Below are 14,456 nucleotides of genomic sequence, written 5' to 3' on the forward strand. Positions count from 1 at the left end.
GGGGGAGGGGCGCGAGATCTCGCGAGAGTTCGTTGACGGAGGGCACCTCCCCCTTTAGCCAAACAAAAAAAGGTGGGGGGGAAGGGGGCGCGAGATCTCGCGAGAGTTTGTTGACGAACGGCACCTCCCCCTTTAGCCAAACAAAAAAGGTGGGGGGAGGGGCGCGAGATCTCGCGAGAGTTCGTTGACGGAGGGCACCTCCCCCTTTAGCCAAACAAAAAAAGGTGGGGGGGAAGGGGGCGCGAGATCTCGCGAGAGTTTGTTGACGAACGGCACCTCCCCCTTTAGCCAAACAAAAAAAGGTGGGGGGGGAAGGGGGCGCGAGATCTCGCGAGAGTTTGTTCACGAGAGGGACCTCCCCCTTTAGCCAAACAAAAAAAGGTGGGGGGGAGGGGCGCGAGATCTCGCGAGAGTTCGTTGACGAGCGGGACCTCCTCCCCCCTCCACCAAACAAAAGGGGGGGGGAGGGGCGCGAAATCTCGCGAGAGTTTGTCTGCGACACGCGAGATTTGGAATGGGCGTAATTACGGTCGCCATCTTACCTGGGGATGTGGAATGATGGTCACCATCTTCCATGGGGATGTGTAATTATGGTCGCCATCTTACCTGGGGATGTGTAATTACGGTCGCCATCTTACATGGGGATGTGTAACAGACACACACCACACCACACACACTACACACACACTATACACTACACCACACACTACACTATACACTACACACACACTAGACACACACTACACACACCACACACACTACACACACACACTACACACACACACTACACACACAACACACATACGCTACACACACTACACTACACACACCACACATACGCTACACACACTACACTACACACACCACATACTACACACATACTACACACCACACACTACCCACACACACTACACATACACTACACACACACTACAAACCACACACTACACACACTACACACAACATACTACACACACACTACACATACTACACACACACTATACACACACACTACACACACACCACACACACTACACTACACATACCACACACACACACTACACACACCACACACACAACACACCACACACACTACACATACCACACACACACACACTATACACCCACACACTACACACACACTACACACATACACTACACACACCCACTACACACTACACATACACCCTACACACACAACACACACACTACCCACACAACACACACACTACCCACACACACAACACATACCACACACTATATAAACACACTACACACCCTACACACACTACACACTATATAAACACAATCCACACACTACACACACAACACACACACTACACACTATATAAACATACTACACACACACTACACATACACCACACATACAGACTTTGCCACCTGCAAGCGTGAACATTTTTATTTTTGATCTGAAGCTCTCCCTCATCTATACTTGGAGACTTGGGGGAGACACGGGGGGGGGGGGGGGGACACAGTGGGTGGGTGGGTGAGTGGATGGGTGAATGGGTGGGTGAGTGGATGGGTGGGTGAGTGGATGGGTGGGTGAGTGGGTGGGTGGGTGAGTGGGTGGGTGAGTGGGTGGGTGAATGGGTGGGTGAGTGGATGGGTGGGTGAGTGGGTGGGTGAGTGGGTGGGTGAGTGGGTGGGTGGCTGAGTGAGTGGGTGGGTGAATGGGTGGGTGAGTGGATGGGTGAGTGAGTGGGTGAGTGAGTGGGTGGGTGAGTGGGTGGGTGAGTGAGTGAGTGGGTGGGTGGGTGGGTGAGTGAGTGAGTGGGTGGGTGAGTGAGTGAGTGGGTGGGTGGGTGAGTGGGTGAGTGAGTGGGTGGGTGGGTGAGTGGGTGGGTGGGTGAGTGGGTGGGTGGGTGAGTGGGTGGGTGGGTGAGTGAGTGGGTGAGTGGGTGGGTGGGTGAGTGGGTGCGTGGGTGGGTGAGTGGGTGGGTGGGTGATTGAGTGGGTAAGTGAGTGGGTAAGTGAGTGGGTGGGTGAGTGAGTGGGTGAGTGAGTGGGTGGGTGAGTGAGTGGGTGAGTGAGTGAGTGGGTGGGTGAGTGGGTGGGTGAGTGGGTGGGTGAGTGAGTGAGTGGGTGGGTGGGTGAGTGAGTGAGTGGGTGGGTGAGTGAGTGAGTGGGTGGGTGGGTGAGTGGGTGAGTGAGTGGGTGGGTGGGTGAGTGGGTGGGTGAGTGGGTGGGTGGGTGGGTGAGTGAGTGGGTGAGTGGGTGGGTGGGTGGGTGAGTGGGTGCGTGGGTGGGTGAGTGGGTGGGTGATTGAGTGGATAAGTGAGTGGGTGGGTGAGTGAGTGGGTGAGTGAGTGGGTGGGTGAGTGAGTGGGTGAGTGGGTGAGTGAGTGGGTGGGTGGGTGGGTGAGTGAGTGGGTGGGTGAATGGGTGAGTGAGTGGGTGGGTGGGTGGGTGGGTGAGTGAGTGGGTGGGTGAGTGAGTGGGTGAGTGAGTGGGTGGGTGAGTGGGTGGGTGAGTGAGTGGGTGGGTGGGTGAGTGAGTGGGTGGGTGAATGGGTGAGTGAGTGGGTGGGTGGGTGGGTGAGTGAGTGGGTGGGTGAGTGAGTGAGTGAAGGGGAGAAGGGGCGGGCAGGCAGGGAGGGCTACTTCTGCAGTCCAGCGAGACGAGCGTGTTGGACAGAGCGCGCTCGATGGGACGGGGGCTGTGTGGTGGTGAGTGGTGGTGGTGGTGTGAGTGGTGGTGTGAGTGGTGGTGGTGTTAGTGGTGGTGGTGTTGGTGTTGTGAGTGGTGTTGGTAGGGTGTTAGTAGTAGGGGTGGTGTTAGTGGTGGTGGTCGTGTGAGTGGTGGTCGTGTGAGTGGTGGTGTGAGTGGTGGTGGTCGTGTGAGTGGTGTTGGTGGTGTTGGTGGTGGTGTTGGTGGTGTTGGTGGTGGTGTTGGTAGTGATGTTAGTGGTGGTGTTGGTGTTGGTAATGTTGGTGGTGGTGGTGGTGTTAGTGGTGGTGTTGGTGGTAGTGTGAGTGGTGTTGGTTGTGGTGGTGTTCCTAACGTCTCCATGACCGCGCGTCTTTAAGACTGCGACTTCGACATCTTGTCTTGGCAGTACTCAGTCGCCTGGGAGGGCAGGGGGAGAGGAGAGAGGAGGGGAGGTCATCACGACAACAGCCCTGCTAGAGGCTACCTGGGGCAGCTTTGTCTGTGTGTGTGTGTAACAGCACTTGCCCCTACAGCCCTGCTAGAGGCTACCTGGGGGCAGCTTTGTCTGTGTGTGTGTAACTGCACTTACCCCTACAGCCCTGCTAGAGGCTACCTGGGAGCAGCTTTGTCTGTGTGTGTGTGTAACTGCACTTACCCCTACAGCCCTGCTAGAGGCTACCTGGGGCAGCTTTGTCTGTGTTTGTGTGTAACAGCACTTGCCCCTACAGCCCTGCTAGAGGCTACCTGGGGCAGCTTTGTCTGTGTGTGTGTAACTGCACTTGCCCCTACAGCCCTTTTAGAGGTTACCTGGGGCAGCTTTGTCTGTGTGTGTGTGTAACAGCACTTGCCCCTACAGCCCTGCTAGAGGCTACCTGGGGGCAGCTTTGTCTGTGTGTGTAACTGCACTTGCCCCTACAGCCCTGCTAGAGGCTACCTGGGGGATCTTTGTCTGTGGGTGTGTAACAGCACTTGGCTCTACAGCCCTGCTAGAGGCTACCTGGGGCAGTTTTGTGTGTGTAACTGCACTTGCCCCTACAGCCTTGCCAGAGGCTACCTGGGGCAGCTTTGTCTTTGGGTGTGTAAGTGCACTTGCCCCTATAGGCCTGTTAGAGGCAACCTGGGGGATCTTTGTATGTGTGTATGTGTAACTGCACTTGCCCCTACAGCCCTGCTAGAGGCTACCTGGGGCAGCTTTGTCTGTGTGTGTGTAACAGCACTTGCCCCTACAGCCCTGCTAGAGGCTACCTGGGGCAGCTTTGTCTGTGTGTGTGTAACAGCACTTGCCCCTATAGCCCTGCTAGAGGCTACCTGGGGCAGCTTTGTCTGTGTGTGTAACAGCACTTGCCCCTACAGCCCTGCCAGAGGCTACCTGGGGCAGCTTTGTCTGTGTGTGTGTAACTACACTTGCCCCTACAGCCATGCTAGAGGCTACCTGGGGCAGCTTTGTCTGTGTGTGTGTAACAGCACTTGCCCCTACAGCCCTGCCTGAGGCTACCTGGGGGCAGCTTTGTCTGTAACTGCACTTGCCCCTACAACCCTGCTAGAGGCTACCTGGGGCAGCTTTGTCTGTGTGTGTGTAACTACACTTGCCCCTACAGCCATGCTAGAGGCTACCTGGGGCAGCTTTGTCTGTGTGTGTGTAACAGCACTTGCCCCTACAGCCCTGCCTGAGGCTACCTGGGGGCAGCTTTGTCTGTAACTGCACTTGCCCCTACAACCCTGCTAGAGGCTACCTGGGGGATCTTTGTCTGTGTGTGTAACAGCACTTGCCCCTACAACCCTGCTAGAGGCTACCTGGGGCAGCTATGTCTGTGCGCGGCCTCACCCCGCAGGCGCGAGCGGTGTCCGCGTCACGGCACCAGAAGGAGGGGCCCCACGTGCAGCCACGCCCACCAATCAGGACACGCCCACCTTTGGCGCCACGCCCACCCTCGAGGCCACGCCCACCCTCGAGGCCACGCCCGCCTACGAGGCCACGCCCACCGACAGGGGAGGAGCAGAGAGACACGGCCTGGAGAGGGGGGAGGGGGGTAGAGGGGGGGGGATTGGTGGTGGTGGTGGTTGTGGTGGTGGTGGTGGTTGTGGTGGTGGTTGTGGTGGTAGTGGTTGTTGTGGTGGTGGTTGTGGTGGTGGTTGTGGTGGTGGTTGTGGTGGTGGTTGTTGGCGAGGTGGTAGTTGTGGTGGTGTTTGTGGTGGTTGTGGTAGTTGTGGTTGTGGTAGTAGTTGTGGTGGTGGTTGTGGTGGTGGTTGTGGTGGTGGTTGTGGTGGTGGTTGTGGTGGTGGTTGTGGTGGTGGTGGTTGTGGTGGTTGTGGTGGTTGTACTGGTGGTTGTGCTGGTGGTGGTGGTTGTGGTGGTTGTGGTGGTGGTTGTGGTGGTTGTTGGGGAGGTGGTGGTGGTTGTGGTGGTGGTTGTGGTGGTTGTTGGGGAGGTGGTGGTGGTTGTGGTGGTGGTTGTGGTGGTGGTTGTGGTGGTTGTGGTAGTTGTGGTTGTGGTAGTAGTTGTGGTGGTGGTTGTGGTGGTTGTAGTTGTGGTGGTTGTGGTGGTTGTGGTAGTTGTGGTGGTGGTTGTGGTAGTTATTGTGGTTGTGTTTGTTGTGGTTGTGGTGGTGGTTGTGGTGGTTGTTGTGGTAGTTGTGGTGGTGGTTGTGGTGGTTGTGGTGGTTGTTGTTGTGGTGGTGGTGGTGGTTGTGGTGGTGGTTGTGGTAGTAGTTGTGGTGGTAGTAGTTGTGGTGGTGGTTGTGGTAGTAGTTGTGGTGGTTGTGGTGGTGGTTGTGGTGGTAGTAGTTGTGGTTGTGGTAGTAGTTGTGGTGGTGGTGGTGGTGTTGTCACCGTGCAAGTTTTCTCGGCGCCCGCGAACTTCCCAAGCAGCTGAGCGACGAGGACCGCCCGGTTCTCCTGCAGGAGGCCGTGGCACTGAAACGGGACACACAAAAGTAGAGGTAGTGGTGACCCAGGTAGCCCCCTTGCCCCTCCCCCCCCACCACTCACACAGCTAAAGGTGACCCAGGTAGCCCCCTTGCCCCTCCCCCCCCCACCACTCACACAGCTAAAGGTGACCCAGGTAGCCCCCTTGCCCCTCCCCCCCCACCACTCACACAGCTAAAGGTGACCCAGATAGCCCCCTTGCCCCTCCCCCCCCAAAACTCACACAGCTAAAGGTGACCCAGGTAGCCCCCTTGCCCCTCTCCCCCACCACTCACACAGCTAAAGGTGACCCAGGTAGCCCCCTTGCCCCTCCCCCCCCAAAACTCACACAGCTAAAGGTGACCCAGGTAGCCCCCTTGCCCCTCTCCCCCACCACTCACACAGCTAAAGGTGACCCAGGTAGCCCCCTTGCCCCTCCCCCCACCACTCACACAGCTAAAGGTGACCCAGGTAACTCCTCTTGCCCCCCCCCCCACTCACACAGCTAAAGGGGACCCAGGTAGCCCCCTTGCCCCCCCCCCCCACTCACACAGCTAAAGGTGACCCAGGTAACTCCTCTTGCCCCCCCCCCACTCACACAGCTAAAGGGGACCCAGGTAGCCCCCTTGCCCCCCCCCCACTCACACAGCTAAAGGTGACCCAGGTAGCCCCCTTGCCCCTCGCCCCCCACCACTCACACAGCTAAAGGTGACCCAGGTAACTCCTCTTGCCCCCCCCCCCACTCACACAGCTAAAGGGGACCCAGGTAGCCCCCTTGCCCCCCCCCCACTCACACAGCTAAAGGTGACCCAGGTAGCCTCTCTTGCCCCCCCCCCCACTCACACAGCTAAAGGGGACCCAGGTAGCCCCCTTGCCCCTCCCCCCCCACCACTCACACAGCTAAAGGTGACCCAGGTAGCCCCTCTTGCCCCCCCCCCCACTCACACAGCTAAAGGGGACCCAGGTAGCCCCCTTGCCCCTCGCCCCCCACCACTCACACAGCTAAAGGTGACCCAGGTAACTCCTCTTGCCCCCCCCCCCACTCACACAGCTAAAGGGGACCCAGGTAGCCCCCTTGCCCCCCCCCCCACTCACACAGCTAAAGGTGACCCAGGTAGCCCCTCTTGCCCCCCCCCCCACTCACACAGCTAAAGGGGACCCAGGTAGCCCCCTTGCCCCTCCCCCCCCACCACTCACACAGCTAAAGGTGACCCAGGTAACTCCTCTTGCCCCCCCCCCACTCACACAGCTAAAGGTGACCCAGGTAGCCCCCTTGCCCCTCCCCCCCCACCACTCACACAGCTAAAGGTGACCCAGATAGCCCCCTTGCCCCTCCCCCCCCAAAACTCACACAGCTAAAGGTGACCCAGGTAACTCCTCTTGCCCCCCCCCCACTCACACAGCTGAAGGTGACCCAGGTAGCCCCCTTGCCCCTCCCCCCACCCACTCACACAGCTAAAGGTGACCCAGGTAGCCCCCTTGCCCCTCCCCCCACCCACTCACACAGCTAAAGGTGACCCAGGTAGCCCCCTTGCCCCTCCCCCCCCACCACTCACACAGCTAAAGGTGACCCAGATAGCCCCCTTGCCCCTCCCCCCCCAAAACTCACACAGCTAAAGGTGACCCAGGTAGCCCTCTTGCCCCTCCCCCCACCCACTCACACAGCTAAAGGTGACCCAGATAGCCCCCTTGCCCCTCCCCCCCCACCACTCACACAGCTAAAGGTGACCCAGGTAGCCCTCTTGCCCCTCCCCCCACCCACTCACACAGCTCAAGGTGACCCAGGTAGTCTCTAGCAGGGCTGTAGGGGCAAGTGCTGTTACACACACACACACAGACAAAGATCCCCCAGGTATCCCCTCTAGCAGGGCTGCAGGGGCAAGCCCTGTTAGAGGCTACCTGTGTCTGTGTGTGTGTGTGGAGTCTCACCGTGGGAGCTGTGTCTGTGTGAGTGTGTGGAGTCTCACCGTGGAAGCTGTGTCTGTGTGAGTGTGTGGAGTCTCACCGTGGGAGCTGTGTCTGTGTGAGTGTGTGGAGTCTCACCGTGGGAGCTGTGTCTGTGTGAGTGTGTGTGGAGTCTCACCGTGGGAGCTGTGTCTGTGTGAGTGTGTGGAGTCTCACCGTGGGAGCTGTGTCTGTGTGTGTGGAGTCTCACCGTGGGAGCTGTGTCTGTGTGAGGGTGTGGAGTCTCACCGTGGGAGCTGTGTCTGTGTGAGTGTGTGGGGTCTCACCGTGGGAGCTGTGTCTGTGTGAGTCACCTGGGCCCTGTAGGCGAGGGGGAGCTGGTCGCACGCCGCCCGCAGCGTTGATTCCGCTCTCTCCGTGGAGGTGCCGTTACTGCCGCTGCTGAGAGGCACCTCCACGCTGCTCAGCAGCAGCTTGCAGAGGACGCAGTCCCCTACTCACGCAGACACAGACACACGGAGACACAGACACAGAGACACACACACATAGAGACACAGAGATAGACACAGAGACACACAGACACACGGAGACACAGAGATAGACACAGACACATACACAGAGACACACAGACATAGACACAGAGACATAGACACACAGACATAGAGACACACAGACACACGGAGACACAGACACACAGACACAGACACAGAGACATAGACACATAGACATAGAGACACACAGACACACGGAGACACAGACATAGACACAGAGACATACAGACACATAAGAGACATAGACATACAGAGACATAGAGACACACAGACAGACACACGGAGACACAGACATAGACACAGAGACACAGAGACATAGAGACATAGAGACACACAGACAGACACACGGAGACACAGACATAGACACAGAGACATACAGACAGACACATAGAGACATAGACATAGAGACACAAAGACATAGACACAGAGATAGACACAGTGTTTTTGTTTGCATTCCGACCGCAGGTATTGTGGTCAATGCCAAAATGACTCCTTGTAAAAAAGGTGTCAGTTTTGTTGCCAGATAGAAGGGTAAAAAAACAATTATCATATTTTTTTACTGGCAAAGGAGGTTCCAATGGTGTAAATGCTCTACCCCGAGCTCTCAAACTCTGACGGTGCATTGTCTTTGAGTTGTGCGCCTTTTGGCGTCATCTGGTCCAACACCATGTGAGACTAGGCTCTAAGAAAAGCTGTCTCGGGCGTGGACCAATCAACTTCAAGGACAGTGCACACATTATCAGAGTTATGTTTTGTTTGCATTCCGACCGCAGGTATTGTGGTCAATGCAAACACGACTCATTGTGTAAAAAAAAAAAGGTGTCAGTTTTGTTGCCAGATAAAAGGAGTAAATAAACAATTATCCGTATCCTACCTGATACCCGGCTACCCGTACCAGGCCGGGTACGGGTACGGGTACCCGTTTGTGACCCTGGTGCGGCCGGGTACGGGTACGGGTAGACCGTGAGTCACTGGTGAGTCACCGTTTGTCACTCATTTCCCAACGTCTTGTCTCTTCTCACAATTCAAGTTCCTAGAATCAACCCACCCGCGCCAGCAACGTGGCTTCATCCCAGAGGTCGCAACCGGGTACCCGATACCCGTACCTTACCCGATACCCGGCTACCCGTACCCGGCCGGGTACGGGTAGGCCGTGAGTCACTGGTAACCGTTTGTCATTTCCCAACGTCTTGTCTCTTCTCACAATTCAAGTTCCTAGAATCAACCCACCCGCGCGCCTGCAACGTGGCTTCATCCCAGAGGTCGCAACCGGGTACCCGATACCCGTACCCTACCCGTACCCGGCCAGGTACGGGTAGCCGGGTATCGGGTACGGGTAGGCCGTGAGTCACTGGTGAGTAACCATTTGTCACTCATTTCGGGTAGGGAACGGGTACGGGTAGGGAACGGGTACGGGTAGGGAACGGGTACCCGTTTGCGACCCTGGTGCGGCCGGGTACGGGTACGAAATCAAAACCAAAAATTTCGATTTAAAGCTTTCGTGACTGCAGGGATTCATCTTCTTGGTTCTTTTGGTAAAGTCACATAGAAGGGAAAAAATAATAATAATAATAATAAAATAAAATAATATAATAAAATTTTATAATAAAATAAAACATAATAAAATACAATTCTCACGACGTTTCGGCCACAACGCAAGCAGCCGTCCTCAGGTGGAGAACAGGTCTGTCGGAAAGACAGCGTCTGAATGACTCTCTCTCATTCAGACGCTGTCTGTCCGACAGACCTGTTCTTTACCTGAGGACGGCTGCTTGCGTTGTGGCCGAAACGTCGTGAGAATTTCATTTTATTATGTTTTATTTTTATTATTTTATTATTTCCCTTCTACGTGACTTTACCGAAAGAACCAAGAAGATGAATCCCTGCAGTCACGAAAGCTTTGAATCGAAATCATATTCATTATGTTTTATTTTTATTATTTTGTAACTTCCCTTCTACGTGGCGACTTTACCGAAAGAACCAAGAAGATGAATCCCTGCAGTCACGAAAGAAGCTTTAAATCGAAATCATATTTATTATGTTTTATTTTTATTATTTTATTATTTCCCTTCTACGTGACTTTACCGAAAGAACCAAGAAGATGAATCAAAACCCGTTTGCGACCTCTGGGAGGGGGGGTGGGGGGGGAAATCAACGTCCGGCGTCGTCACCGAGGATGGCGTTTGCCGTGGCGGTGGTGGCCGCAGCGTCGCCAAAGCAGAGGCCCAGCAGCGAGCACACGACGGCGGGGCTGAGGCCCTTGACGAGGAGGTCCACGACGCGGGTTCCGTAACGCTCCACAAAGTCGCGGCACTCCGCCCCCGTGGTGGCCGGCAGCAGGGAGCACACCGCCTCCACCGCCTCCACCACCGCTCGCTGGGTGGGGAAGGGGGGGGAGGGGGGGGGAGGAGAGGGAGGGGGGGGAGGAAGAGGGGGAGGAGGGGGGGGCAGAGGGAGGAGGGGTGGAGTGGAGGGAGGGGAAAAAGGAGGGGAGGGGGGGAGGAGCGGGGGAGGAGGAGGAGGGGGGGGAGGAGGGGGGGAGGGGGAGGAGGGGGAAGGGGGGGGAGGAGGGGGTGGAGGGGGAGGAGAGGGAGGGGGGGGAGGAAGAGGGGGAGGAGGGGGGAGGGGGGGGGGGGAGGGGAGGAGGGGTGGAGTGGAGGGAGGGGAAGGAGGAGGGGAGGGGGGGAGGAGCGGGGGAGGAGGAGGAGGGGGAGGGGGGGAGGAGGGGGGGAGGGGGAGTGGAGGGGGAGGAGAGGGAGGAGGAGTTTGAGGGGGGGAGGAGGTGGGGAAGGGAGAATGGGGGGGAGGGGAAGGAAGAGGGAGGGGAGGGGGGATGGGGGGGGGTGGAGGGGAGGAGGGGGGAGGAGGAATCGGGAGGGGGGAGGAGGAGGGGTGGAGGGGAGGTGGGGATGAGGGGAAGGAAGAGGGGGAGAGGAGAAAGGGGGTAGGGGAGGGAGGAGGGGGAGGGAGGAAGGGGGGGGGAGGAGAGGGAGGAGGGGGGAGGGGTAGTGGAGGAAGGGGAGGAATGGGGGGGGGGGAGGAGGGGGGAGAGGAGGAGGGGGGAGGGGGAAGAGGAGGGGAGGAGGGGTGGAGGGGAGGGAGGAGGGGGGGAGAAGAGGGAGGGAGGAGAGGAAGGAATGGGGGGGGGGAGGAGGGGGGAGAGGAGGAGGGGAGGGGGTGGAGGGGAGGGAGAGGGAGGAGGGGGGGGGAGGAGAGGGAGGAGGGGGGGTAGTGGGGAGAGGTAGGAGAGGGAGGAGGGGAGGAATGGGGGGGGGGGGGTGTTTGACCAAAGAGCAAAACGTGAGCAGTGCAAGGGCAGTGCAAGTTTGCTGTGGTGATGTGTCAATGTCAACGAGTGTCGCGCACCGGCCTTGACACTCACTGGCCCCTTAGCAGCGGATGAGAGGGGGAGGAGGGTGGAGAGGGGGAGGGGGGGAGAGAGGGGGGGGGGAGAGAGGGGGGAGAGAGGGGGAGGGGAGAGAGGGGGAGGGGGGGGAGAGGGGGAGGGGGGTGGGGAGAGAGAGGGGGGGGGAGAGAGGGGGGGGAGAGAGGGGGGGGAGAGAGGGGGGGAGAGAGGGGGGGAGAGAGGGGGAGGGGGGGGAGAGGGGGAGGGGGGAGAGAGGGGGGGGGAGAGAAGGGGAAAAAGGGGAGAGAGAGGGGGGGGAGAGAGGGGGGGGGGAGAGAGGGGGGGGGGAGAGAGGGGGGGAGAGAGGGGGGGGAGAGAGGGGGGGAGAGAGGGGGAGGGGAGAGAGAGGGGGGGAGAGAGGGGGGGAGAGAGGGTGGGGAGAGAGGGGGAGGGGAGAGAGAGGGGGGGAGAGAGGGGGGGAGAGAGGGTGGGGAGAGAGGGGGAGGGGAGAGAGATGGGGGGAGAGAGGGGGAGGAGAGAGTGGGAGAGAGGGGGAGGGGAGAGAGATGGGGGGAGAGAGGGGGAGAGAGAGGGGGGGGGAGAGGGGGAGGGGGGGAGAGGGGGGAGAGAGGGGGGGAGAGAGGGGAGGGAGAAGGGGGGGGGAGGGGAGAGGGGGGGGAGAGGGGGGGAGAGAGGGGGGGGAGAGGGAGGTGGGGAGAAGGGGGGGGGGAGGGGAGAGGGGGGGGAGAGAGGGGAGGGAGGGGAGGAGGGGAGAGAGGGGGAGAGAGGGAGGGGAGAGAGGGGGGGAGAGAGAGGGGGGGAGGGGAGAGAGGGGGAGGGAGAGGGGGGGGAGAGAAGGGGGGGGGGCCTGCCCCCATACCCCCAGCACCCACCTCCGTGCGGTTGTCAGCCAGGTAGCTGTCCAACTTGCTCATGATGACTCGCAGAGGACACACGTGGGGCCAAACTTCACGTCCTGTGCACCACAGCAGCATCAACATCGACATCGTCATCAACATCGTCATCGTTATGGGCAGTGTTGAGTCTATGGGCAGTGTTGAGTCTACAGGTGGCAGCGTTGAGTCTATATGGGCAGTGTTAAGTCTATGGTGCAGTGTTGAGTCTATGGGCAGTGTTGAGTCTATGGTTGCAGGTGTTGAGTCTATATGGGCAGTGTTTGAGTCTATATGGGCAGTGTGAGTCTATGGTGCAGTGTTGAGTCTATGGGCAGTGTGAGTCTATGGTGCAGTGTTGAGTCTATGGGCAGTGATGAGTCTATGGGCAGTGTTGAGTCTATGGGCAGTGTTGGGTCTATGGGCAGTGATGAGTTTATGGGCAGTGTTTGAGTCTATGGGCAGTGTTGAGTCTATGGGCAGTGTTGAGCCTATGCTGCAGTGTTGAGTCTATGGGCAGTGTTGAGTCTATGGGAAGTGCTGAGTCTATGGGCAGTGTGAGTCTATGGTGCAGTGTTGAGTCTATGGGCAGTGTGAGTCTATGGTGCAGTGTTGAGTCTATGGGAAGTGCTGAGTCTATGGGAAGTGCTGAGTCTATGGGCAGTGTTGAGTCTATGGGCAATGTGAGTCTATGGTGCAGTGTTGAGTCTATGGGCAGTGATGAGTCTATGGGCAGTGTTGAGTCTATGGGAAGTGCTGAGTCTATGGGCAGTGTTGAGTCTATAGGCAGTGTTGAGTCTATGGGTGGCAGTGTTGAGTCTATGGTGCAGTGTTGAGTCTATGGCAGTGTGAGTCTATGGTGCAGTGTTGAGTCTATGGGCAGTGATCGAGTCCTATGGGCAGTGTTGAGTCTATGGCAGTGTTGGGTCTATGGGCAGTGTTGAGTCTATGGGTGGCAGTGTTGAGTCTATGGGCAGTGTTGAGTCTATGGGCAGTGTTGAGTCTATGGGCAGTGTTGAGTCTATGGGTGGCAGTGTTTGAGTCTATGGTGCAGTGTTGAGTCTATGGGCAGTGTGAGTCTATGGTGCAGTGTTGAGTCTATGGGCAGTGATGAGTCTATGGGCAGTGTTGAGTCTATGGGTGGCAGTGTTGAGTCTATGGTGCAGTGTTGAATATATAGGTGGCAGTGTTGAGTCTATGGGCAAGTGTTGAATCTATGGGAAGTGCTGAGTCTATGGGCAGTGTTGAGTCTATGGTGCAGTGTTGAGTATATGGGCAGTGTTGAGTCTATGGGCAGTGTTGAGTCTATGGGCAAGGTGGTGAAGGAAATTGTGTGCGTGGCTGCGTGCGACCTTTTGCCCGCTCCGCCCCTCACCCCAAGTGCCTTGAGCTGTAGCCGGGTCACCTTGGACGTGCCGTGGGGTCGGGCCCTTGGGGCAGAAGCCGCTGTGGGAGCACGCCTCCTCAGGGGTCTAGCGGAGCGCACGGGCACAGGTCAAACCCAGCACCAGCACCATCACCACACTGCACCCACCGCACCCAACACACACACCCACCGCACCCACCACACCCAACAGACACACCCACCACCGCACCCACACACACCCGCGCACGTGCTGGGAGCCAATCGGTGGGCTCGACACTCACCATGTCATGACGGCGTCCGCCACCTGCTCCGCATAGGCCAGAGCATAGTTCTTGCACTGCACGGGGACACGGGGGGGGGGGGGGGGAGAGATGGGGGGGGGGGGCGATGGGGGGGAGATGAGATGGGGGGGGAGAGATGGGGGGGGAGGAGAATGAACGGTAAAGTTCTTGTTGATTTGGAAGGGGGGTCAACAGGCGCGGCACGAATAACCAAGCACGACCCTGACCCCGAGTCTCAGGGTCTCAGAGTCTAGAGTAGAGACCGGGTCTCAGGGTCTAGAGTAGAGACCGGGTCTCAGGGTCAGAGTCTAGAGTAGAGACCGGGTCTCAGGGTCTAGAGTAGAGACCGGGTCTCAGGGTCTAGAGTAGAGACCGGGTCTCAGGGTCTCAGAGTCTAGAGTAGAGACCGGGTCTCAGGGTCTCAGGGTCTAGAGTAGAGACCGGGTCTCAGGGTCTCAGGGTCTAGAGTAGAGACCGGGGTCTCATGGTCTAGAGTAGAGGCCGGGTCTCAGGGTCTCAGAGTCTAGAGTAGAGACCGGG

General features: G+C 58.1%; 1 pseudogene across 1 annotated transcript; it reads right to left on the reverse strand.

The window, feature by feature from the left end:
• Positions 1 to 1,393: 1,393 nt before the first annotated feature.
• LOC144953835 (prosaposin-like) lies at positions 1,394 to 13,972 on the reverse strand (annotated as a pseudogene). The gene is made up of 8 exons (XR_013640911.1): positions 13,940 to 13,972; positions 13,645 to 13,741; positions 12,270 to 12,352; positions 10,202 to 10,406; positions 7,833 to 7,972; positions 5,500 to 5,583; positions 4,496 to 4,681; positions 1,394 to 3,087 (listed from the first exon to the last, which is right to left on the reverse strand). The product of XR_013640911.1 is annotated as a prosaposin-like (transcript).
• Between the last annotated feature and the right edge of the window lie 484 nt (positions 13,973 to 14,456).

Source organism: Lampetra fluviatilis (genome assembly GCF_964198595.1).
Source record: "Lampetra fluviatilis chromosome 45 unlocalized genomic scaffold, kcLamFluv1.1 SUPER_45_unloc_3, whole genome shotgun sequence".
Taxonomy (NCBI): Eukaryota; Metazoa; Chordata; class Hyperoartia; order Petromyzontiformes; family Petromyzontidae; genus Lampetra; species Lampetra fluviatilis.